This window comes from Pelobates fuscus, chromosome 3 (genome assembly GCF_036172605.1).
Source record: "Pelobates fuscus isolate aPelFus1 chromosome 3, aPelFus1.pri, whole genome shotgun sequence".
Lineage (NCBI taxonomy): Eukaryota > Metazoa > Chordata > Amphibia > Anura > Pelobatidae > Pelobates > Pelobates fuscus.
The window spans coordinates 201,322,668-201,349,547 of NC_086319.1; the positions used below are offsets into that span (position 1 = coordinate 201,322,668).

The 26,880-nt window shown below is 46.2% G+C and overlaps 1 long non-coding RNA gene across 1 annotated transcript in view; it reads right to left on the reverse strand.

Annotated features, from left to right (window-relative positions):
• Positions 1–26,880, reverse strand: part of LOC134602732 (uncharacterized) — a 154,074-nt gene that overhangs the window by 40,835 nt on the left and 86,359 nt on the right. Inside the window, exon 3 of the long non-coding RNA XR_010090438.1 lies at positions 21,327–21,367. This is a non-coding gene — a long non-coding RNA (uncharacterized LOC134602732). The remainder of the gene's footprint in view (positions 1–21,326; positions 21,368–26,880) is intronic.

Consider the following 26,880-nt stretch of genomic DNA (forward strand, 5'->3'; position numbering starts at 1 on the left):
ATGTCCCACATTAATAAATCACACTAGTTCAATGGCGCGCACACACACACACACACACACACACTGACTACAGAAAAGCTCACTGACACAAAAGAGCTCACTACAGACAAGCACACCGATAAACACAAAAGCTCTCTGACACATGCACAAGCTCACTACAGACAAGCTTACTGCCGTACACAAATTCACTGACATTCACTCAAGCACACTAGAGACAAACTCAGTGACAAACACAACCTAACTACAGACAAGCTCACCACACACACAACCTCTCTGACTAACACAAACTTGATAATGACAAACACAGAAGTGCTCTGACCCACACAAGCTTACTGACACACAGAAGCTCTCTGATACACACACAAGCACACTACAAGCTCACTGATACACAAGCACACTACAAGCTCACTGACAAACACACAAGCACACCACAAGCTCACTGATGCACTCTACAAGCTCACTGATATACACAAGCACACTACAAGCTCACTGATACACACATGCACACCACAAGCTCACTGATGCACACTACAAGCTCACTGATATACACAAGCACACCACAAGCTCCCTGATATACACAAGCTCACTGATACACACACAAGCACACCACAAGCTCACTGATATACACAAGCACACCACAAGCTCACTGATATACACAAGCACACCACAAGCTCACTGATATACACAAGCACACCACAAGCTCACTGATATACGCAAGCACACCACAAGCTCACTGATATACACAAGCACACCACAAGCTCACTGATATACACAAGCACACTACAAGCTCACTGATGCACACTACAAGCTCACTGATGCACACTACAAGCTCACTGATACACACCACAAGCTCGCCACAAGCTCACTGATGCACACTACAAGCTCACTGATATACACAAGCACACCACAAGCTCACTGATATACACAAGCACACCACAAGCTCACTGATATACACAAGCTCACTGATATACACAAGCTCACTGATACACACACAAGCACACCACAAGCTCACTGATATACATAAGCACACCACAAGCTCACTGATACACACACACACACACGCTCTATCTCTCTCTCACACTCTCTCACACACTCTCTCTCACACACTCTCTCTCACACACTCTCTCTCTCTCTCTCTCCCCCTCTCTCCCCCCCCTCTCTCTCTCCCCCTCCCACTCTCTCTCCCCCTCTCTCTCTCTCCCCCTCTCTCTCTCACTCCCCCTCTCTCTCACTCCCCCTTTCTCTCTCACTCCCCCTCTCTCTCTCACCCTCACTCTCTCTCTCTCCCTCTCACCCTCACTCTCTCTCTCTCACTCTCTCTCACACTCTCTCTCCCTCTCTCACCCTCTCTCTCTCACCCTCTCTCTCTCTCGCACCCTATCTCTCTCTCTCTCTCACCCTCTCTCTCTCTCTCACCCTCTCTCTCTCTCTCACCCTCTCTCTCTCACCCTCTCTCTCTCTCACCCTCTCTTTCTCACTCTCTCTCTCTCACCCTCTCTCTCACCCTCTCTCTCTCTCTCTCACCCTCTCTCTCTCACCCTCTCTCTCTCACCCTCTCTCTCTCACCCTCTCACCCTCTCCCTCTCTCTCACCCTCTCTCTCTCTCTCTCACCCTCTCTCACCCTCTCTCACCCTCCCTCTCTCTCTCACCCTCTCTCTCTCTCTCACCCTCTCTCTCTCTCTCTCACCCTCTCTCACCCTCTATCTCTATCTCTCTCTCTCACCCTCTCTCTCTCTCTCAGTATCAATCATATATTTACCAGTCCCTGGCAGTGTGGATTCTAAGTTCTCCCTCTCTCTCTCTCACCCTCTCTCTCTCTCTCTCACTCTCTCTCCACTCTCTCTCACACTCTCTCTCACACTCTCTCACACTCTCTCTCTCACCCTCTCTCTCAGTATCAATCATACATTTACCTGTCAATGGCAGTGTGGATTCTAAGTTCTCCCTCTCTCTCTCTCTCACACTCTCTCTCACACCCTCCCTCTCTCCCTCTCTCACACTCTCTCTTTCTCACCCTCTCTCACCCTCTCTCTCTCTCTCTCTCTCAGTATCAATCATACATTTACCTGTCAATGGCAGTGTGGATTCTAAGTCCTCTCTCTCTCTCTCCCTCTCACACACCCTCTCTCTCTCACACTCTCTCTCACACCCTCACTCTCTCCCTCTCTCACACTCTCTCTTTCTCACCCTCTCTCTCTCTCTCTCTCTCTCTCTCTCTCAGTATCAATCATACATTTACCTGTCCCTGGCAGTGTGGATTCTAAGTTATCCCTCTCTCACACTCTCTCTTTCTCACCCTCTCTCTCTCTCAGTATCAATCATACATTTACCTGTCCCTGGCAGTGTGGATTCTAAGTTCTCCCTCTCTCACACTCTCTCTTTCTCACCCTCTCTCTCTCTCAGTATCAATCATACATTTACCTGTCAATGGCAGTGTGGATTCTAAGTCCTCTCTCTCTCTCTCCCTCTCACACACCCTCTCTCTCTCACACTCTCTCTCACACTCTCTCTCACACCCTCACTCTCTCCCTCTCTCACACTCTCTCTCTCTCTCTCTCTCTCAGTATCAATCATACATTTACCTGTCCCTGGCAGTGTGGATTCTAAGTTCTCCCTCTCTCACACTCTCTCTTTCTCACCCTCTCTCTCTCTCAGTATCAATCATACATTTACCTGTCCCTGGCAGTGTGGATTCTAAGTTCAGTGGGAGGTTCCTTCGTGAGGTGCTTCCTCTTCCTGTGTTTCCTCTTCCTGTGTGAAAGTTCACCAGGCTGAGGCTGGTGGGCAGAGCTCCAGTGCAGGGGCTGGATCCTTACCAGACAGGCCGTGCAGAAGAGCTGGCAATGTGTGAGAGACTCTCTCTCCTCCCTGCTGGAGGTGGCTGCCACCTCTTACTGTGTAGCAGGCACCTCGGTAATTGTCTGCCCCAGGCCCCCAGCCTCCAAACAAAACCTCACAGGAGGGAAAAATGTGTCAGATGCTGCACTGCCGGCCCCAAGTCCACCGGCCCACCGGGAAATTCCCCGGTATCCCGGTGGGCCAGTCCGGCCCTGCAGGCCATTGTAAGAAGATGTGTAACGTGTGCTAAGAATAATGCAAGGCAAGGACCAGTAAAGCCACCAGGAGTCCAGTTTACGGGGGGACTCCCCATGTCCGATTTACAAATTGACTATACATTGATGCCTAAATCTGGTGGACATCGCTACCTGCTGGTAGTTGTGTGTACCTATTCAGGCTGGGTAGAAGCATGTCCTACTCGTACAGAGAAAGCAGGAGAAGTTGTGAGATTCCTGCTACGAGAAATAATACCCCGATATGGACTACCCTGCTCTATAGGATCGGACAATGGTCCAGCTTTTGTTCATCAGTGCCAACAACAACTGACTCATATGCTTGGTATAAAGTGGAGGCTTCATACGGCATATAGACCCCAGAGTTCTGGTAAGGTAGAGAGAATGAATAGAACTATTAAGAATCAGTTGGCTAAAATGTGTCAGGAAACCCAACTTAAGTGGAACGTTCTCTTGCCCATAGCTTTATTGCGAATCCGCAGTACACCTACCAGAAGGATGGGCCTCTCTCCTTTTGAAATCATGTATGGGCGACCACCTCCCGTACTTGGTAACTTAAGGGGGGATTTGAGTCAGTTGGGAGAAGGAATTACCCGGCAGCAGGTTGTAGAGTTGGGTAAGACTATGGAGGAGGTACAGAAATGGGTACAAGATAGATTACCTGTGAATATTTATCCCCCAGTTCATAGTTACCACCCAGGAGACCAAGTGTGGATTAAAGAGTGGAATAATGTACCGTTAGGGCCCAAGTGGAGAGGTCCTTATGTTGTTCTTTTGTCTACCCCTACAGCGATAAAAGTAGCCGAAGTGACTCCGTGGATACATCACTCCAGGGTTAAACCAGCAGCAGTCGATTCTTGGCAAGTTACAGCAGATCCAGAGAATCCTTGCAAGATCCGGTTAAAACGCACGACTCAGTCGGAGTGACGAGGAACCTTGTGTAACGAGTATATACCCCTACACGCAGGATCCAGCCTAACAGAAGACAGTACAGAGGAGAGATACGTCTACCGGACCTTAGAGTGGCCGGACTCGACGTAATAGGATAAGACAGAGTCAGGAACGATCCGAGGTCAAGGGCACAAAGAGACAGCGTAAACGAAAACTAGCCGGGGACTGGTACACAGGAATCAGCAAGCCGGCAAACAGTACAGAATAGGATAAAGCGAAAACGAAGTCAGAATACAAAGCCAAGGTCAAATACGGAGAAACACAACTGAACACAACAAGCACTAAAGGGAACTGTAGCAGAAACCACGATAGGGCAAGGAACTAAGGGAAAAGGGTAAGTATAAGTAGCCTTCAAACTAATGTGATTGGCTCCTGTCACTTCCACTCCCCCAACAGGTAAGTGTATGGGGTGATTGGCATGACAGGAGCCAATGGGAGCCTTTTTGCAATTTAGGCTCCCACTGTCTCTTTAAGAGCGCGCCCGAGACTCGCGGCGCGCTCTTAGCTGCAGGCGGGACACGTGACCGCTTCTCGCGGTCACTGCCCGCCTTCCTGTCTGAACAGTCGGACGAGCCGCGCGCGGCTCGTGCAGCCGCAGGACCGCGCGCGGCTTGAAGAGAGGACCGCGTCCGGCCCCCGGATAAGGTAAGTACCGCTACAGTACCCCCCCCCTGAGGACACGCCCTCCGGGCGGGCAGGACCAGGCCTGGCAGGAAAACGCGAATGGAAAGAACGTACAAGGCGGGGAGCATGAACAGCATCCGCAGAAATCCAACTGCGCTCCTCAGGCCCATAACCCTTCCAATGTACCAAGTACTGAAGCCGACCCCTAAGAAAACGAGAGTCAATAACAGCAGATACTTCGAACTCCTCATGACCCTCCACAGAGACAGGAGGGGGAGGGGGAGTATGCCGGGTATAGCGGTTGCGTACGTAAGGCTTCAACAAAGAGGTGTGAAATACATTGGGTATACGCAGATTCTTAGGCAGACCCAGTGGCGTACTAAGGGGGGGGCGGGGGGGGGCGGTCCGCCCCGGGTGCCATCCAGTAGGGGGGTGCCACACTCTGTCCCTCCTGCTGGTCGTCCTCTCCCTCGCGGCTCCGGCGCTCAGTGAGTGAGTCAGAGCACAGGGAGGGGATTCCCAGCCTGTGTTCTGAGTCATCACTGAGCACCAGGGATGCTGTTATGGAGTGTGCCAGCAGGGGGCGCAGAGTGTGCATTCTGCAAGATTTCTCCCCTGCGGCCACTCTGCCTGCACCTCCTGCACTGCCTGCACCTCCTGCACAGCCATTGAATCATGGTAAGAAAATATTATTGTAAATTCACTCTCACCCCCCCCCCCTCAGTCACCCTGTCACCCCCCCTCAGTCACCCTATCACCCCCCCTCACCCCTTCCCTCTGTCACCCTGTCACCCCCCCTCACCCCCTCCCTCAATCACCCTGTCACCCCCACTCACCCTCTCACCCTGTCACCCCCCTCAATCACCCTGTCACCCCCTCCCTCAGTCACCCTCTCACCCCCTCAGTCACCCCCCCTCACCCTGTCACCCCCCTCAATCACCCTGTCACCCCCTCCCTCAGTCACCCTCTCACCCCCTCAGTCACCCTGTCACCCCCCCTCACCCTGTCACCCCCTCACCCCGTCACCCCCCTCAATCACCCTGTCACCCCCTCCCTCAGTCACCCTCTCCCTCAGTCACCCTGTCACCAGTCACCCCCCTCAGTCACCCTGTCACCCCCTCCCTCAGTCACCCTGTCACCCCCCTCACCCTGTCACCCCCTCACCCTGTCACCCCCCTCAATCACCCTGTCACCCCCTCCCTCAGTCACCCTCACCCCCTCCCTCAGTCACCCTCACCCCCTCCCTCAGTCACCCTGTCACCCCCTCACCCTGTCACCCCCTCACCCTGTCACCCCCTCCCTCAGTCACCCCCTCCCTCAGTCACCCTCTCACCCCCTCCCTCAGTCACCCTGTCACCCCCCCTCAGTCACCCTGTCACCCCCCCTCAGTCACCCTGTCACCCCCCTCAGTCACCCTATCACCCCCCCTCACCCACTCCCTCAGTCACCCCCCCAGTCACCCTGTCACCCCCCTCAGTCACCCTGTCACCCCCCCCCACCCCCTCCCTCAATCACCCTGTCACCCCCTCCCTCAGTCACCCTGTCACACCCTCTCACCCTGTCACCCCCCTCAATCACCCTGTCACCCCCTCCCTCAGTCACCCTCTCACCCCCTCAGTCACCCTGTCACCCCCCCTCACCCTGTCACCCCCTCACCCCCCTCAATCACCCTGTCACCCCCTCCCTCAGTCACCCTCTCCCTCAGTCACCCTGTCACCAGTCACCCCCTCAGTCACCCTGTCACCAGTCACCCCCCTCAGTCACCCCCTCCCTCAGTCACTCTGTCACCCCCCTCAGTCACCCTGTCACCCCCCCCCTCACCCTGTCACCCCCTCCGTCACCCTGTCACCAGTCACCCCCCCAGTCATCCTGTCACCCCCCTCAGTCACCAGTCACCCCCCTCAGTCACCCTGTCACCCCCCTCACCCTGTCACCCCCCTCACCCTGTCACCCCCTCACCCTGTCACCCCCTCCCTCAGTCACTCTGTCACCCCCTCAGTCACCCTGTCACCCCCCTCACCCTGTCACCCCCCTCAGTCACCCTGTCACCAGTCACCCCCCCAGTCACCCTGTCACCCCCCTCAGTCACCCAGTCACCCCCCCTCAGTCACCCTGTCACCAGTCACCCCCCCCCCTCAGTCACCCTGTCACCCCCCTCAGTCACCCTGTCACCAGTCACCCCCTCACCCTGTCACCCCCCTCAGTCACCCTGTCACCACCCTCAGTCACCCTGTCACCACCCTCAGTCACCCTGTCACCCCCTCCATCAGTCACCCTGTCACCCCCTCCTTCAGTCACCCTGTCACCCCCTCAGTCACCCTGTCACCCCCTCAGTCACCCTGTCACCCCCTCAGTCACCCAGTCACCCCCTCCCTCAGTCACCCTGTCACCCCGTCACTCTGTCACCAGTCACCCCCTCCCTCAGTCACCCCCCCTCAGTCACTCTGTCACCAGTCACCCCCTCCCTCAGTCACCAGTCAACCCCTCTTTCCCTCACTCTGCTACCTGTCACTCCCTCCCACGCTCTGTCAGCCCCTCCCTCCTACGCTCTGCCACCTGTCCCCTCCTCACTCTGCCAACCCTATCCCACAGCACACTATGTGCCTTACAATGCCCTACACACACTACATCCCACCCCCACACTATGTGTCTTACCCATACTACATCCCTATCACCCCTACACCAGGTCTGTCTCCTAAATTACTATCAATAAAGATTTGTATCAGTACAAGTAGATTGTCACGGCAGACAAGTAGATTGGGCAAACACTTTAGTCCCTGGACAAGTAGTTTTTTTTTTTTGTTTTTTTTTAATTTCAACACCCCTGCCCTCTCTGCCATATACACCCCCGCCATATACACCCCTGCCTTGTCATAATATCCTCCCTGCTATAAACCCACTACCTGGTCATAATTCCCACCCTGGCATATACCCCTTTAACATGTCATATAATACCCACACTGCCATAATCCCCTCCCTGCTATATACCTCCACCGTATCATAATACACACCCTGCCATACACCCTGGCCCTGCCTTGACATAATATCCTCTCTTCCATATAACACCCAATCCCATTGTTCCCACCCGTGACATAAAACACCATATACTCACCACCTCACCTGCAGTCACCTCCTTCAATCCACTGTGTGCAGTGGCACACACTGTCATAGTATCCACCACACTGTCCCACCCTGCCATATACCTTTCTCCTGATAGTAATACTCACCCACTTACATATACATCCACGTTGTCACATTCCCCCAGACAGATAGGACAGATATATACTGGAAGGCAGTGAGATTAAACATTTTTATGGACCATATAGGAGTTTGTGTACGCCCTGCAGTAAGCCGGCAGCCGGGGTATGACATCATCCTGGCATCGGCATCACTACTGGTCGTGCAAGTGAGCTGTGAAGGAAGAGCACAGAGATCCCAGCCCAGCAGCAACCGCTTGTCACTCCCAGAGTAAGGTAGGGAGGTTGGTTGGACCTCTTAATAACTAAATGCGTTTGTATATCTGGTTGTGTATATATTTAGTAGATAGCTCCCTAATTTGGTGTCCTTAAATATGTCAATCCCACATAAGGATAACAAATAAGTGAGTTATCTACTAAACAACCTAAAGATTAAAATTAAGAAAAAGGCTTTTTACATTTTGATCTTTTAGCTATTTAGTAGAGAATTCCCTAAATTGGTGCCCTTATGTGAGATTCCATATGTAAAGATACCAAATTAGGGTGCTGTTTAGCAGATAGCTCCCTTATTTGGTGTCCTTAAATATGGCAATCCCACATCTCAGCATCTTGCCAACACTACACACAAACACATCCCTGCATTCCAGTACAAACACTACATACAAACACACCTCTGTATTAAAACATCACCATTATATATAACCACACCACTGCATCTCGCCAACACTACACACAAAAGCATGCCTGCATTAAAATGCCAACACTACATACAAACACACCCATTCATTCACTCGCACTTACTCCATACAAAAGCATGCTTACATTGAAACATGCAAGCACTGCTCAATGCTACATACATTTAAAAAAATGTGGGTGTTTTGTACATTTTAAAGTGCAGGGAGGGGGGGGTGCCAAAACTAGGACCCGCCCCGGGTGCCATATGCTCTAGGTACGCCCCTGGGCAGACCCAAGGCATAAGAAACGGGATTAACCTTATGTATAATGCGATAAGGACCAATGAAGCGGGGAGCCAATTTCATAGAAGGCACCCGGAGGCGAATATTCCGTGTGGAAAGCAAAACCCTGTCCCCCACAACATAGGAAGGAGCCGCTCTGCGATGCTTGTCAGCCTGAGCCTTCTGGCGGGCAGCAGAGTCCACCAAAGAACGCTGAACCTGCTCCCAAGTACTACGCAAACCAGCCAAATGCTCATCCAGAACTGGCATGCCCTGAGAGGAGAATGCAGCCGGAAGAACAACGGGATGCTGGCCATAGACAACGTAAAAAGGGCTTTTGCCGGAAGAATCATGAGTGGCATTATTCCGAGCAAATTCAGCCCAAGGAAGCAGGTCAGACCAATTGTCCTGATGGTGAGACACAAAACAACGGAGGTACTGCTCAAGAGACTGGTTGGCACGTTCAGCAGCTCCATTAGACTGGGGATGGTAAGCGGAAGAAAATGAGAGGGAAATACCCATCTCCGAACAAAAGGCTTTCCAGAACCTGGAAATAAATTGGCTACCCCTATCGGATACAATAGATAAGGGAATTCCATGTAATCGAAACACTTCTCTAGCGAAGATAAGAGCCAATTCCTTGGAAGTGGGCAACTTGCGAAGAGACACAAAGTGAGCCATTTTGGAAAACCGATCTACTATCATTAGGATGACTGTGTTACCATTCGAAGGGGGTAATTCAACAATAAAATCCATTGATAGATTAGACCAAGGTCTCTCGGGAACGGGCAACGGATGCAACAGCCCACAAGGAACTCTACGAGAGGTTTTCATACATGCACAAGTAGTACAAGCACTTATATAGTCAGTAACATCCTTACGTAAGGTATCCCACCAGAAATACCGAGAAACGGCTGACACTGTTTTGGAAATACCAGGATGTCCAGCAGTCTTAGTATCGTGATAAAGTGACAGAATATCCCGTCTCTCGGGAATGTCAACGAACAATTTATCATTAGGCCTCTCGCTGGGTGCCATGCCTTGTTTCGCTTGTATGGCCTGCAAGAGGGACGAGGAAATAGACAATATAGTAGTTGCTATTATCCTGTCTGGGGGAATGACAGGAGTGACATCAATCTCCTGTTTGTCAATAGTCTCGAATTGTCTGGACAGAGCGTCCGCTTTGGTGTTCCGGTCACCTGGCCTATAGGTGATTATATAATTAAAATGAGGCAAGAACAGTGACCACCTAGCCTGCCTTGAAGACAATCTTTTAGCTTCGCTAAGGTAGGATAGGTTCTTGTGATCTGTAAATATGAGAATAGGATCCTTAGTTCCTTCTAGCAAATGTCTCCATTCTTTGAGTGCTAAAATGATAGCAAGGAGTTCGCGATTACCCACATCATAATTCCTCTCTGCCTTGGACATTTGTTTAGAAAAGAAGCCACAAGGATGCAATGGCTTGTCAGGAGACTCTCTTTGGGATAAGACAGCACCTACCCCTATATCGGAAGCATCAACCTCAAGTATATATGGCAATGAGGGGACAGGATGCTGTAAAATAGGGGCAGAGGCGAACGTAGTTTTAAGAAAGTCAAAAGCCTGAAGTGCCTCAGTAGACCAGACACGTGTATTGCCATCCTTTTTAGTCATACGAGTAATAGGCGCTACTATAGACGAAAAACCTTTGATAAAACGTCTATAATAATTAGAGAAACCCAGAAAACGCTGGATGGCTTTCAGACCTTGCGGCAGAGGCCATTCTATGACTGCAGCGAGCTTCTGGGGATCCATCCGAAAACCCTCGGCGGAAATCAAATACCCTAAAAACTGGACCTCGGACTGGTCGAATAGACATTTTTCTAATTTGCAATAAAGACCATTAGCAAGAAGGGTCTTCAGAACTGTTGTAACATGTCTGTGATGAGCGTGAATGTCAGTAGAATATATTAAAATGTCATCCAAGTACACAATAACAAATGAGTGAATAAAGTCCCTTAAGACATCATTAATAAATTCTTGGAACACTGCTGGGGCATTGCAAAGCCCAAATGGCATGACGGTATACTCATAATGACCTGACCGAGTGTTAAAGGCTGTCTTCCATTCGTGGTCCTTTTTAATACGTATCAAATTGTATGCTCCTCTAAGATCTAATTTGGTGAATACCGTAGCATGTTTGAGCCTGTCAAACAATTCTGTTATTAGAGGTATAGGGTAAGCATTTTTGATGGTGATCTTGTTAAGACCTCTATAATCAATGCAAGGTCTTAAATCACCTTCTTTCTTTGATACAAAGAAGAACCCCGCTCCAGCCGGAGAGGAGGATCTTCTAATAAATCCCTTGTCTAATGACTCTTTAATGTACTCCTCCATGACACGGTTTTCTTGAACCGATAGGGGGTACACCCTGCCCTTAGGAGGTATAGTACCAGGCAACAAATCAATAGCACAATCGTAGGGTCTGTGAGGCGGTAATTTGTCAGCCTCTCTTTTATCAAAGACAGTCTTTAAAGTTAAATACTGAGAGGGTATTGTCGTAGATAAAGGAGGAACAGTAGGAACGTTAATAGAATTCACAGGCGTGACTTCAATAGTACATGACTCATGGCAGGCTTCACTCCATGATTTTATCTGCCCTGTCTCCCAGTCAAAAATGGGATTGTGGGCACGTAACCATGGATACCCTAACACCAACTGTGAAGAGGGAGAGGTGATGACCTGGAACCGAATGGTTTCATAGTGTAGAACCCCTGTGTACATGTGTAGCGGTGCAGTCTCGTGAGTAACAACAGGAGATATCAATGGTCTACCATCTATGGCCTCAACGGCCAAGGGTATCTCCTTCTCTCTGATGGGAATATTGTTTCTCTTTACAAAACCAGAGTCTATAAAGTTCTCGGCTGCCCCAGAATCAACCAGGGCGTCTATGTTTTCAACTATACAACTCTCTCCCATATGTAAAGAAACAGGGAGAAGCAGTCGGTTAGGAGGCAATGTAGGAGACTTAGAAATCACACCCAAGGCCAGTCCCCTATAAGGTCTTAGGTGTGAGAGTTTTCCGGGAGCAGAGGACACTCCTTTACCATATGGTCTCTCTTACCACAATATAGGCAGAGTCCCTCCCTTCTCCTATGTAATTTCTCAGTATCTGAGAGTTTGGCAACCCCTAATTGCATAGGTTCCTCTTCAGATACTTTAACACTCTCCGGTATATTAACTCTGGGTTGAATAGGTGTAACAAAACGTCTATTCCTGTTCTTAGTATAGAACCTGTCACGAATCCTATTATCTATATCGATGAGGTAGTCAATAAGGTCCTCTAAGGCAATAGGAAGCTCCTTAGCTGCTACCTCATCCAATATAGAGTCTGATAAACCTTCCATGAAGGCCGTAGTTAACCCATTATTGGTCCAATCGACCTGTGAGGCAAGGGTACGAAACTGTATAGCGTAATCAGCCACAGACCTAGAACCCTGTTTAACCCTCATTAATGCTCTAGCGGCATTCTTAGACCTTTTCATAGTATCAAAAGTTCTGCGAAAAGCTGTTAGGAAACTGTGAAAGTTATGCACCATAGGTCCATTAGCCTCCCAAATAGGGTTTGCCCATTCAAGTGCTTTGTCGGTAAGTTGGTGCATAAAGAACCCAACTTTAGACCTCTCTGTGGGAAATGAACGTGGATACATTTCAAAATGAAACTCTATTTGGTTAATGAACCCTCTGCATGTCTTAGAATCCCCTCCATACTTAGGAGGAGGCGTTAAATGTGCTGTAGCGTTAGGCATAGTCGATACTTCAGGAAGCAGGGGTGCAGGAGGGTTAGGTGCGGTTGCTGGAATGGTTCTAGCTAAGAGCGTCTGGAGAGCCTGAGCTATTTGATCTATACGGTGATCCTGCTCTACAAATCTAGCCTCATGGGTCGCCATCTGTTGAGCTAAATCTGCGGGGTCCATGGCCCTATCGTAATGTAACGAGTATATACCCCTACACGCAGGATCCAGCCTAACAGAAGACAGTACAGAGGAGAGATACGTCTACCGGACCTTAGAGTGGCCGGACTCGACGTAATAGGATAAGACAGAGTCAGGAACGATCCGAGGTCAAGGGCACAAAGAGACAGCGTAAACGAAAACTAGCCGGGGACTGGTACACAGGAATCAGCAAGCCGGCAAACAGTACAGAATAGGATAAAGCGAAAACGAAGTCAGAATACAAAGCCAAGGTCAAATACGGAGAAACACAACTGAACACAACAAGCACTAAAGGGAACTGTAGCAGAAACCACGATAGGGCAAGGAACTAAGGGAAAAGGGTAAGTATAAGTAGCCTTCAAACTAATGTGATTGGCTCCTGTCACTTCCACTCCCCCAACAGGTAAGTGTATGGGGTGATTGGCATGACAGGAGCCAATGGGAGCCTTTTTGCAATTTAGGCTCCCACTGTCTCTTTAAGAGCGCGCCCGAGATTCGCGGCGCGCTCTTAGCTGCAGGCGGGACACGTGACCGCTTCTCGCGGTCACTGCCCGCCTTCCTGTCTGAACAGTCGGACGAGCCGCGCGCGGCTCGTGCAGCCGCAGGACCGCGCGCGGCTTGAAGAGAGGACCGCGTCCGGCCCCCGGATAAGGTAAGTACCGCTACACCTTGTGGATTACAAATTTTATTGTTTCAGAGATTTGGTAAGTGAGTGAGAAGGCCATAATAAAGCCTGTCCGCTCACCGACATGTAGTATATAAGACAGGAAAAGTCTCGAAGGGACCCCTGTGAAGACGAGCAGAACTCCATTCCCTGCAGCCCTTACATCCTGGAAGCTAAGGTGCCTTCGCACGGACGAAGACTGAGGATGACGACGAAAGATGTGCTTATAATAATGTTTTTATATGTGTATTTTTATATTCAGGAAGGTAGAGGTACCGACACTCCTAGCTGTGAGGTATGCATTAAGACTACAAGAACAGGTAACCATATTTCCCAAACCCTAATTTGGCATTCACAATACGAGTGTAAAGGAGATGTATCAAGATGTAGATACTTAAATATAGAATATAGTGTGTGCCATTTAGGAGTAGGAGAACCTAGGTGCTTCAGTCCAGAGTATCAACCCCGTACAATTTGGTTGACTCTCAGGAATGGAGATCCTCAGGGGACCCTAATTAATAAGACGGTATTAGAATCCGTACATTCTTCGGGTGTTCTGCTATTTGATGCGTGTAAGGCGATATCAAGTGGTAGAAAGCCGTGAAATGTATGTGGGGATCTTAGATGGGAGAGGACGTATGGGTCTAACGATAAATATATTTGTCCCAGTAGTAAAAATAAGTATGTGAGTCCTAGATGCCCAAATAGAGATTATAACTTTTGCCCATATTGGTCTTGTGTGGGGTGGGCGACTTGGGGACAGACAGTAGACAAGGACATGATTGTGACTAAGTTGCCTACCAGTCCATATTGTAAGTCTATGGAATGCAATCCAGTCCATATACTTATAAATAACCCCGACAAGTTCTTAGATAAATATGGTAATTTATTTGGGTTTCAAATATATGGGACGGGTTTAGATCCTGGGACAGTATTGTTTATAGGGATAGAGACTGATACGGTATCCTCCCAGACTCATCAAGTATACCATTCCTTTTATGAAGAGATGAGCATAGATAATAAGATCCCCCATAATGCTAAAAACCTGTTCATTGATTTAGCCGAAAGTATTGCCGGTAGTCTTAATGTTACCAACTGCTATGTGTGTGGAGGTACTAACATGGGAGACCAATGGCCTTGGGAAGCAAAGGAGGTAATGTCCGGTTCTGAGGCAGTTGACCAATTAATATCTACACAAGCCGATTATCATATGAGTATAAGAGGTAAATCTGAGTGGAGATTAAAGACCTCCATCATAGGTTATGTTTGCATAGCGAGGAAAGGAATGATGTATAATACTTCTGTAGGAGAATTAACTTGTCTAGGGCAGAAAGCTTATGATGATGATACAAAGAATACAACTTGGTGGTCGGCTTCAAATGTCTCAGAACCATCTAACCCGTTTGCTAGATACACCAATTTAAAGGATGTGTGGTTTGATTTATCCATCACATCTAACTGGAGAGCCCCGGCAAATTTGTACTGGATCTGTGGTAAGAAAGCCTATTCGGAGTTGCCACAGGACTGGGAAGGGGCATGTGTGTTGGGTATGCTCAAACCATCCTTCTTCTTGTTACCTATTGAAACAGGTGAGACTTTAGGTGTTAAAGTGTATGATGTGAATCATAGGAAGAAAAGGGGACCCATAGAGATAGGCACCTGGGAAGATAATGAATGGCCTCCCCAGCGTATTATAGATTATTATGGGCCAGCCACGTGGGCAGAGGATGGTACCTTTGGTTATAGAACCCCAATTTATATGCTCAACCGTATTATAAGATTACAGGCAGTGGTTGAGATCATTACTAACGAGACATCACAAGCGCTCAATCTTCTAGCGAAGCACAATACCAGGATGAGGACAGCAGTATACCAAAATAGATTAGCCTTGGATTACCTTTTGGCAGTAGAGGGAGGTGTATGTGGGAAGTTTAACCTGAGCAATTGCTGTCTTCAAATAGATGACGAAGGGCAAGCAATAGCTGAGCTTACTAGCCATATGGTTAAACTAGCGCATGTGCCTACTCAGGTATGGAAAGGGTATAATCCAAGTAGTTGGTTTGGTAGCTGGTATGAGTGGTTTGGAGGGCTTAAGGCAGTGGTAGGTGGAGTCCTACTGATTTTAATGTTGTGTCTACTCCTGCCGTGTCTTATACCCTTAGTAGTTAGGTCTGTGCAAAGCCTGATAGAAAATATAGCAGAAAGGAAGGCTGCGGCACAGATAATGGCTATATATAAATATAAGGCTCTAGATCAGGGAGAACCAATGCGGGAAGATGAGTGTTGAAGATTCACATCATAGATAAGTCTGGTCTGGTTCAAGGTAACTTGCGGTGTATGCAAACCAAGGTTAAGTGATGCCTCAAGTAATTGTGAAATATCAAGAGGCATCAAAGGGGGGAATGTGGTGGAATCTCGGTAAAAATAAATTTAGTAGGCCGAGATTACCACGTGGCATGTGTACGTGCATATGCTGACGTATCGATCAGTTGGTTGCACGAGGCAAGATACGATCAGTAGTGTACGGAGCATGTGCAAGAATACAGGATATAGTATTCCCCTCCTCCATTGTGCTGGACAGGCCATGCGGTCAAGCAGGAAGTTAATTCTTATTTGTATTGATTGGTCAAGAGAATGTGCGGGTGGAGCTTAATATGGGAGTTATGTGCCTATATAAGGAGCCTGCACTATTGTCCGGGGCTCAGAACTTGCTGTATTTTGGTGACACTAGTCCCTCTGAGTCCCGATCGGTGATCCAATAAAGAATCTCTTCCTTCCTGTCCATCTCTCTGTGCTTGGCTTCCGTCAGTTTCTCCGGTATCAGTTGCAACTCTAGGGCAAGCAAACTTGGCAGCTCATTTTTCCAGCAAAGTAATGCTCTTAACTTACCTTGCTTTAATTAAAATTCCTTTATGTTGTTTTCAATGTACTGACAGATAGGTAGACCCACATGCATACCCTACAAACTAGAACCTAAGCTTCTAATGTACCAAAGTAACTAAGGCAGGGACAGCAGGTACCTCTACGATTATGCACCCTACGTTGCATACCTGTCGCATAGTGAACATACCACATATAATGTCAACCTCTCATAGATCAGCTTATATTTAAGCCAGTCAGCTTAGCACGACACATCTATTGTTCATGTTTTTCTATCGTCTGACGTAATTTAGCTACACTTGCTTATTAATACCTAAAAATGTGCAGTTGCTCCGTGCCGAGATATAACCATTGTTAATGTACCAATATGAGCTTTTGTGGCACTTCATGCATACTTGTAACTCTCTTGCACATGAAAAATAGAGAATAAAAAAATAAAATAAAATAAAAAGAATATGAGAACTCTGAGAACGGAGAAAGGCTTAGAGAAACTCAGTAGTTTGCTCTTTGGTAAATCCCCGTTCAGGCTCTCAAAATAATTTTTGCTCACTTGTGCCATTACAGAGAGAACATATCTGAAGCATAGCAGACTAGAGATGTCGCGAACTGTCCGCCGAACTGTTTGCAAACTGTCCGCCGGCGAACAATAGCGTGTTCGCATTGGGCGAACATATGTGATTTCCGGTCCGCCCCCTATACGTCATCATTGAGTAACCTTTGACCCGGAACCTCACAGTGAGCAGACACATTCCAGCCAATCAGCAGCAGACTCTCCCTCCAAGGAAGTGTCTGCTGGCTGTGAGGTTCTGGGTCAAAGTTAACTCAATGATGACGTATAGGGGGCGGACCGGAAATCGCATATGTTCGCCCAACGCGAACACGCTATTGCTCGCGAACAGTTCGGCGGACAGTTCGTGACATCTCTATATCAGACTAGTCCCACTTGTACGGACAGTCCAGAACCAAAGTGCCAGCAAGTTCCCTCTGCACGAGAGATACAGCAACCCCAAACGATCGCTTTGGCATTCTTTCTAAATATGTGTAATATTAATATTCGAGACAGAGGAGAGAACTTTGGATGAAGAGACGCTGCTCCATCTTACTGAGAGGTTTACTGAGGGTATGTTATTCTATTTTACTTATATTGCAAGCATATACTTTAATCTTGTAAACTTTGCTATAAATTATTATAATGGTTTATTAAGTTTTTATGTCTCTATTTTTTATTTAATACAATATTTTAAAAGACAAAACTTTTTTGCTTCCAAGACAATCCCTATTTTATTTGTATTCTCAATTATTTATATATTTTGAATAGAGTAACTCTTACTAACTATATGATATTGTGGCTCAGATATCTGTGTGGTTAGCCCTGCTAAATTCGATTATGAGAATTTAAGATGAGAAACTAGCGAGCGCACTGAATAGGCAATTGATAGAGCTGAATGAGGCTCATGAATGTAATTCGAAGCACAAAAGTCCATGTATTACTTCCTATTAGTGCTGGACTGCAGCAGGAGTCCATGAGATGGCTGCATTCGACTCACGAACGCCTATACTTACGGAAGATCAGGAGTCAGAGGCAAGGCCCAATGAACTCCAGAATTGTTTTATAAAATTGCGGGAAGTCGCCGAGGGTCACGTTCTCCAAAGTATGAACTGGAAGTGAAGCCTAACTTCAAGAAGACGCAGACAGGTAAGGTGAGGATGTTCAGGCTTTATATGCTGAATAACCCCACCCACAATTTAAGGCTCACGCTATATAACTTGGGCATGTTTAATGATTTTTTTTAATAACTTTTTTTGCAATTTGTCAGGTTGTCCGGCAGTCCCCATGAAGGCAGCTCAGCAGACTGCCATCCCGGCCAAGTGATTGCAACATCATCATGATCACATGGTTCTAAAGGACTAGACTTAGACTGGCAGCAGGAGGGTTGTCAGGCAATCCCCACCCAGACCGGGATAAAAGCAAATCGCCGCGGCTAGTGAGTATATTTGGCATGGGGAGCTCACAATCATTAGGTCGTATCACGCTGCCCTAACGGTGTTTAAGTCAACTTTGTGCAGGGCGGCATAGTACGCCCCAAAGTCATTAAGAGGTTATAGGTGATTGGAATAAGTCTTTTTATGAATATATCTTCTTATATTAATGGATCATCGTAATGTACTTCTTTATCATCCAAAAATATTCATGTACAATCTGACATTCTTTATAAGAAATATACATTTATTTTATTTACAATGCAAACAGCCATATATACAACTTAAGAGTAGTAGCACATGGTCCTTTGTCTATAACAACATTATAGACAAAGGTTTATAAACATGACTATAATGATGTCAGAATTTTTAGGTAAAACTTTGGACATATAAGAATATATGAAGACCCTAATCCAGCATTCTTCTCATTATACACCAATATTCCAGACTCCTCAAACGACACCGTTATTTTTAACCCATTAGACATGCATACCTAATAGCAACTGTGTGTGTGTGTTGTTTTTTTGTTTGTTTGCTGTTTTTTTAATAAAATAAATTCCCAATTTGGTATCCTTACATATTGCAACAGCACAGAAGGACACCAGATGAGAGAGCTATCCATTAAATTGCTGACAGATCAATAGTCTTGCCACACATAATAAGCCAGCTTCACACTCATAATTTTAAAAATTGTGCCGTTACTCTGTATGCCATGTTGTTTTCTACTGTTATTATTGAGCTTGAAACAGCTGTCATGGCTTTACAAGCATGTTGTTCTCACTGTCCCAACAAAAATAAAGAATTATAAAAAAAAAAAACTGCTGAAAGATCAGAATTAAAAAGAGGGCTTTTCTAACTGAAGAAACTTCATTCTCTCTTGCTAACCTTCGCACCTAACGTTAACCTGTTGAGCATGCATTTGTATTATCTTATTATTTGACCTTAATGTCAGTCTGCATTCCGGTCTTCCATGTTTTACGTTGCCTGTTTTACTGACATAGCTACTGTTTAACTCTGAACCAAGCATGAATACTATATAAAAAATGTGCAGATGTAAACCATGTTCATTAACCCAAAATGGCCGGTTCCTGCTGTTGTGGCAGTGCCGGCATGTTTGTCATCATTATGCACGTCAAAATAAAGAATAAAAAAAAAAAAAAAAACAAAGAAGGCTTTTCTTAATTTTGATCTTTAATCGGTTTGGTAGATAGATCCCTAATATGGAATATACATATATATATATATTAGTGTTTAGATATATATGCTTGCATAGATATACAAAATTAAGGAGTTATCTACTAAAGTGTCGAAAGATAAAAATTAAGAAAAGGGCATTTCAAAATTTTGATGTCAGCTGTTTCGTAGATAACTCCCTAAATTAGTAGATAACTCCCTAATTTGGTATCTTTATGTGGGATTGCTATATATATCGATACCAAATAAGGTAGTTATCTATTAAACTAGTGATGGATCAATACTAAGAAAAGGGGTTTTCTTCATTTTTTATCATGTGAATGTTTAGTGAATAGCTGTGATTTAGTGATTTAGTGATTTAGTATCCTGATTTAGTATTCGTGTGATTGCCTTATAGAAGGATAACACATTGTCGAGTTATCTATTAAACAGCTGAAGGGTCAAAATTAAAGGGACACTATAGTAGTTACCAGAACAACTACAGCTTATTGTATTTGTTCTGGTGAGTAGAAACATTCCCTTTAGGCTTTTTTGCAGTAAACACGGTCTTTTCAAAGAAAATGCAGTGTTTACATTTTATCACTATATCTTCACTGGCCACTCCTTAGACGGCTACTAGGGCTGCTTCCTGGGGCAGTCCTGTCTAGTGAGCAGCACTGTCATTAAGTGTCTTTACCCTCTGCATGCAGACCCTGAACTTCCATCATAGAGATGCATTGATTTAACTCATTTATATGAGGAAATGCTGATTGGCCAGGGCTGTGTTTGACTTGTGCTGGCTCTGCCCCTGATCTGCCTCCCTGACAGTCTCAGCCAATCCTATGGGGAAGCACTGTGATTGGCTCAGACCAACACTCAAGACAGGAGCAAAGCAAGCAGCTGCAGATGTGAATACAAGATTTTACTATATTTAGGGAGGCAAGGAAGGGTCAGGGGGCTAGATGGTGGTTTTAACACAATAGGGTCAGGAATACATGTTTGTGTTCCTGACCCTATAGTGCTCCTTTAAAAAAGGGCCTCTGCCTATCTCCATACACTCCTTGTGTGTCATTCCACCTCCCCAGGTGTCTTTCACTGTCTCCCCACTTCTTGTGCATAGCCGAGGTGCATGCTGGCTAGCTCTGGCTGTCCATTAATGGCTTTCCTCTGCTATGGTCCAGCACGGAATAGACACTGAGTGTGTGCTAAGAGGTTGTGAACACAGCATTAACCTAGCACCTCTACTCTCAACATCAATTATACTGCAGCATGTCCTTTCAGGGGCAAGGCACACACACACTGTGACAGCAGCTTCTTTCCCTGCAACACTTCCTACAAACTGGCAGGTCACACAGGTTACCCATCCCTAATGCCAGTCCTGTTTGTGATAAGCATCTAAATATACAGAAGCAGATCACACACATCAGTAATAATCCACACTTGGTGCTCCATGGACAGGAGTGGCACACTCCCACTCCCAGCAATAAACAATTCCAGTAATAGTCCAGACACACAAGAGTGGCTTTAAATAGTCTTTTACATGAACCAGAAAAAAGACAATTTATTTGTGCTCCGCTAACTTGACCATCACTTCATAGCAGAAATGAAATATAGTATTTTTTGCCTGTTACTACAAAAGAGTGTTTAAAGCCACTTATGACAAACATTTAGGCACTGATCACAAGCCAGCTCCGATGCTTAATCAATAATATTTTTTACCTATATTGCAAGAGTGTTTCAACTAACAATTCAGCTCTAAACACTTCAATAGATGACATTATCAACGTTAAACTGGTTTTAATTCTTGTTGTTAATATAATGAAATGTCTTGGTACAAATATTATTAAACACTTACCTAGTAATCATATGTATTTTTCCATGGAGGCTCTTCCTTCTCTTCTCGGCCATAGGTAAAATTGGGAATAAAAGAGAGATAACAGTGGTAAATTAATTAATCTATCAGTAACACACAGAAATCGTCATGAAAAAGTATAGATACAAGCATAATGGTTTTTTAACTCCTAATCTGTTGAACTTTTCTATGCAGGGCTTAGAGTAGTTGGTTTTTTTTTTCTATTGCTTTGCAATATGATTAAACATATAATAAAAAGCCTAATTTACCTTCCCTGTCACTTCTTCAAATTCGAATTCAAAGTAAATTACATATTTAAAGTCAAAATAGCCAGAGCTGGAAAAATTCTTTAAATCAGCTATTTTTTCAGTTCAACTGTTCTAGCCATAAATTTGAAATTTACTTTGAATTCTAATTTTAGTAAATAACCCTGTATATACCACATGCACAAATGTTACAAATATCTGGACCTGCATGAAAATATACCAAAACTCAAGCATAAATAAAAAATGGATGAGGGATACCTTCTAAAAACAATCAGCAGAAAATAAAATATAGGTGTGCCTTGAATTCCAAATCTTTTCAAAACTAGAAAAAGCATCAATTTTGTCACTTGTGATTTAGGTAGCATGGTGTCATTTAATCAACATAATTCCAAGCAGCAACTAAAAGTGTGGACAGTAATTTATTTTGTTTTTATTAGTAAGAAAATCACAGTGTTTAGACAATAAAAAGTTAAATAGGGTGTTGAAAAACGTGCATAAAAAGAGACGCATGTGTGACCCAGAAAGCCTGAATCTTGAGACACTGCCACTGTAAGTGGAGGAAATTCGTTTTCTGGCCACACAAGCACCAACCTAGGTCTGTGGTGGTATGCTCCATTTTCATTAAAATAACCAATTTAGTGTTACAGCTAAAAACAAACAAAGCATTGCATCCCAGTAGTGATGTACCGAACTGTTCGCCGGCGAATAGTTCCCGGCGAACATAGCATGTTCGCGTTCGCCGCCGCGGGCGAACACATGCGCGGTTCGATCCGCCCCCTATTTGTCATCATTGAGCAAACTTTGACCCTGTACCTCACAGTCAGCAGACACATTCCAGCCAATCAGCAGCACACCCTCCCAAGCAGACCCTCCCACCTCCTGGACAGAATCAATTTTAGATTCATTTGGAAGCTGCATACATTTTTTTTTTATTTTTTTATTTTTTTTTTATTCTTTATTTTTGTAGTGCATGGATGTATAACAAATGAGCATGTGGTACCCCAACGGCATTACTCATGCTTTTCAAGTAACAATTGTAACAATAGGGTATATGTTAATACCCTAGTCTGCGCGGAGCCCTCCATGGGTGAAGATGGATTAATTTTTTTTGCGCTCGGGTTTTTTATTTTAATTTTAAGTTCGACGTGTATGATGGCTTTATATTTGGCTTTTTTTGGGGCTGAAAAATTAAGATTTTAGAAAAAAGAAGACTTGAATAGTAAGTTGAATTTTACTTTACAGGGTAGTAATTTTATTCCCTCCTCACTATTTTTTAGGGTGAGGGGGGTAGGTAGGGGCTTTTTTATTTGGGTGTGTGACTAGGGTCTTGGGGACCCCTAGTCACCTTTGATGGGGGAGGGGGAGATTTTCATTTTTTTTTTTTTTTGAAAATCTTTTATTGATGGGTTTTCTTTTTTTTTTTTTGTTTGTTCAACGTCATCAACATTAAATAAGCATATTATCTTGGACACGCAGGTCCCTACGTTAATTAAACAGGTTAATCAGTTTCATGATATATTCCATACATCTATAGGCAAAACATGTTCTTTCAATTAACAGTTGGGTTGTTGATCAGTTTGTGTCATGCCGGTTCGTACTCATGGTTGCTGAAGTGTAGTTTGTATATTGTCGTGTGGGGTGTTACCGCTGCCCCGTTTTGTGCCGGTTGTTGGTCGTAAGTTTTAGTCATGTGTCAATTTTATGTTGTCGAGGTAACCTCCGGTCATTGTCAAGCTGTACGTATATTTGATCGGTGTCTATCTAGGTGTGTTATAAGTTGCTTCATATGCTATTAGCTATCTATTATTGGGTGCGTCTGATTTGTGTGTTGTGTGTATGGGGGAGGTTGGGGTACAGGTTCGTGGAGGGGTATGGGGGGGATAGGGAGAGAGGGGTGTGGAAGGGGAGAGGGAGAGATGGGTATTGAGGGGGAAGGTAGAGGTTAGAGGTTTCACCCCGGGCTGCTCGTCCCTGCGCGACCGTCGCCTCCATCCGCCACGGCCCGAGTCCAGCGACCGGGCCACCGTCCGCGTCCGCGTTCGTCCTCTCTCTGTGCTAGTCTTGTTGTTGTCTATCTACTGGGTCCTGGAAGTGTACATGAACCATGGTGTCCATGCCTCTACGTGTTTAGTTGCCCTACCAAGGAGAGTTGCGTGTATCGCCTCCGCTCCCTGGATGTCTTCTACCTTACGTATCCACTCTTCCCTACGTGGTGTGTCTGCTTTCTTCCAGTAAATGGGTATGAGCGACTTGGCTGCGTTCAATAGGTGTCGCAAGATCGATTTCTTGTATCTGGATATTGGCATTGGCGACACGTGAAGCAGTGCTAGTTCAGGCGTCCATTCAATCCCGTTTCCCAGGATCTCTCGTATCTCCTCTCTGATCATCTCCCAATATGGAGTGATCAAGCAGCAGTCCCACCATATGTGGATCGTCGTGCCCTGTTCGGACATGCATCTCCAACATAGTGGGGAGGTTGCTGGGTATATTTTATGGAGGAACGAGGGTGTTCTTTACCAAGAGGTCAGCAGTTTATAATTTGTTTCCTGAAATTGGGAGCTGATGGTGCTTTTATGATGCCAGAGCAACGCTTTGTCCCATTGTTGTCGTGTGAGCGACTTAGCTAGGAGTGTTTCCCATCGGCCGCGAAATGTGTTATGTTCAGTTATGTGCCCCTTTAGGAGGTATTGATACAGTGTGGAGATCGTTTTATCGAGTTCTATTGCATTCATGCAGCTTTCCTCGAACCACGTAAGTTCTCGGTTTAGACGATCTTTGTTGCGGAGTGTGCTATGGAAATGTTTTACTTGTAGGTATCGGAGTGTTAGTTGTAGAGAGGATGGTCTACCGTTTAGTATCGACTCCAGGGGGCGGATCTCTCCGTGTTGTAGCACCGTTTGTATGGGTACATGGCCTCGTCCTTCCGAGAATGGACCAGTCTGTGTGAGGATTCCTCCCCCTATATTGCTGTTGTAAGTAATAGGCAGTAGTGGGCTCGGTGTTGGTGATATGTGTTTTTGTTCCCTTAGGGGTCTCCATCCTCGCAGAGTCTGTGTAATTGGGCCGTCTTCCACTTCTCTAACCAGGATGCCTGGGCCTTGTGTGTCCCATATGGTGGAGTGTAAGGCCGCGCTATTCCCTTCGGCGTTCAGGGACACCCATTGTTTCTGTTCTGTTTTCGAATGCCAATTGAGGATTCGTTGTAAGATTGTTGCCTGGTAATATTTCTTGAAGTCAGGTAGTGCGAGTCCCCCGCAGTGCCTCGGCAGGCAGAGTGTTTCGTGTTTGAGCCTGGAGCGTTCGCCCCTCCATACGTATTTGAGGACTGCTGTTTTTAGTGTTGTGAAGAATGAGGGTGGTATGTTGATTGGAATGGTCTGGAACGGGTATAGGAGGCGCGGTAGGAGGTTCATTTTGAGGACCGCCACTCGGCCGTGCCAAGAGATGTGTGGGTATGACCACCTGACTAGGTCCTTGAGTAGCGTCTGCAGCAGGGGAGCGTAGTTGTGGTGGTACAGGTCTTTCGGGTCAGGTGTTACCCATATGCCCAGGTACTTCATTTTGTTGGTACACCATTTAAACGGGAACGACAGTTCTAGTGCTGTGTAGTCCTCCTCTGGTAATGTAACGTTCAGCACTTCGCATTTGGAGTAGTTGAGTTTAAATCCCGAGAGCACACCGAATTCATCGAATTCCGTCATTAGACATGGTAGTGTGATTCTCGGGTTGCTGACGAAGAAAAGGAGATCGTCCGCGTATGCGGCCACTTTTTGAGTCCCTCCCTGCCATGGGAATCCCTGTATATCTTGGTTTTGGCGAATTGTTTGTAGAAGGGGCTCTAGGGTGATGGCGAAAAGTAGTGGGGATAGGGGGCACCCTTGTCTAGTGCCATTTGAGATTGGGAAATCAGCCGTGAGTGCCCCATTAACCCTAACTGCGGCTCTGGGATTGTTGTAGAGAGCTTTGATCCATGTGAGGAAGTTTTGCCCTATGCCCATTTCCTGTAGTGTAGCTAGCATGAATGGCCACTGTACCCGATCAAACGCCTTCTCAGCGTCCGTGGAAAGGAGGAGGATGCGTTTTTGTGACTTTCTCGCCAGGTGTTGAATTGCGAATACTCGTAACGTACTATCCCTTGTTTCCCTCCCTGGGATGAACCCTGTTTGATCCACGTGAATCAGGTCTGGTAGTGGAGCTTGGAGTCTGTTGGATAGTACTTTTGTGAATAGCTTAGTATCCACGTTGAGGAGGGAGATTGGGCGGTAATTACTACAGTGCATCGGGTCTTTGCCAGGTTTAGGTATGACTGCTATCGTTGCCGCCAGGGATTCTGCTCCGAATGTTTTTCCTTCTGTTATCGCATTGACAGCTTTAGTTAACCAGGGTAGTAGTTGCGTTGTGTAGGTTTTATAGTAGGTTGCTGGAAATCCGTCCGGCCCCGGTGCTTTCCCTGTTTTTGTCCGTTTCAGGGCTGCTGTTAGTTCCTCTTCTGTAATCGGTTCGTCTAGGGCGTCTGATGTTTCTTCTTGTAACTTTTGTAGTCCTGCGTTGCGTAAATATGTCTGGATGTTGGCGTCGTTGGCGTCCTCACCGCCCGTGTAATTCTATGTTCGTAGATTATATAGCTTACGGTAGTATGTCCTGAATTCTTCAGCTATTTCCGTTGGGTGGATTGTGGTTGTGCCCGAGGATAATCGTAACTTGCGGACCTGTGTTCGGGGGGTGTTGTCTTTAAGTAGTCTAGCGAGGTATTTCCCTCCTTTGTTGGCGTGGGTGTAGAAAAACCCTTTTGATCGTTGAATTGTGCGTAAGTATCGTTTCGCGAGTAGTTCTTTAAGTGATCGTCTAGCTTCTATTAATTCCCTGTGAGTGGTTACCATTTGGGATCGTTTGTGTTGGGATTCGAGGGTGGTGATTTGTCGGTAGAGATCGGTCATCTCTCTTTGTGCTTCTTTTTTCTTTTGGGATGCGATACGAATGAGGGAGCCTCGGATTACACATTTATGTGCTTCCCATATCGAGATTGGAGATATGGTCGCCGCTCCGTTGTCGTGGAAGTAATTGACCAGGTCCTGCGAGATCTTTTCCTTCGTGCCCGGGTCTTGGAGCAGTGTGTCATTAAGCCTCCATGTCCATCTATTGGGTCTAAAGAGTGGGGATGTAAGTGTAACCCTGACTGCCCCATGGTCTGACCATGTAGCCGGTTCAATTTCGGTGGATATAAGGTGCGGGAGGCCGATTTGTTTAGTGAATATGTAATCGATTCGGGAGTATCGACCGTGTATCGCCGA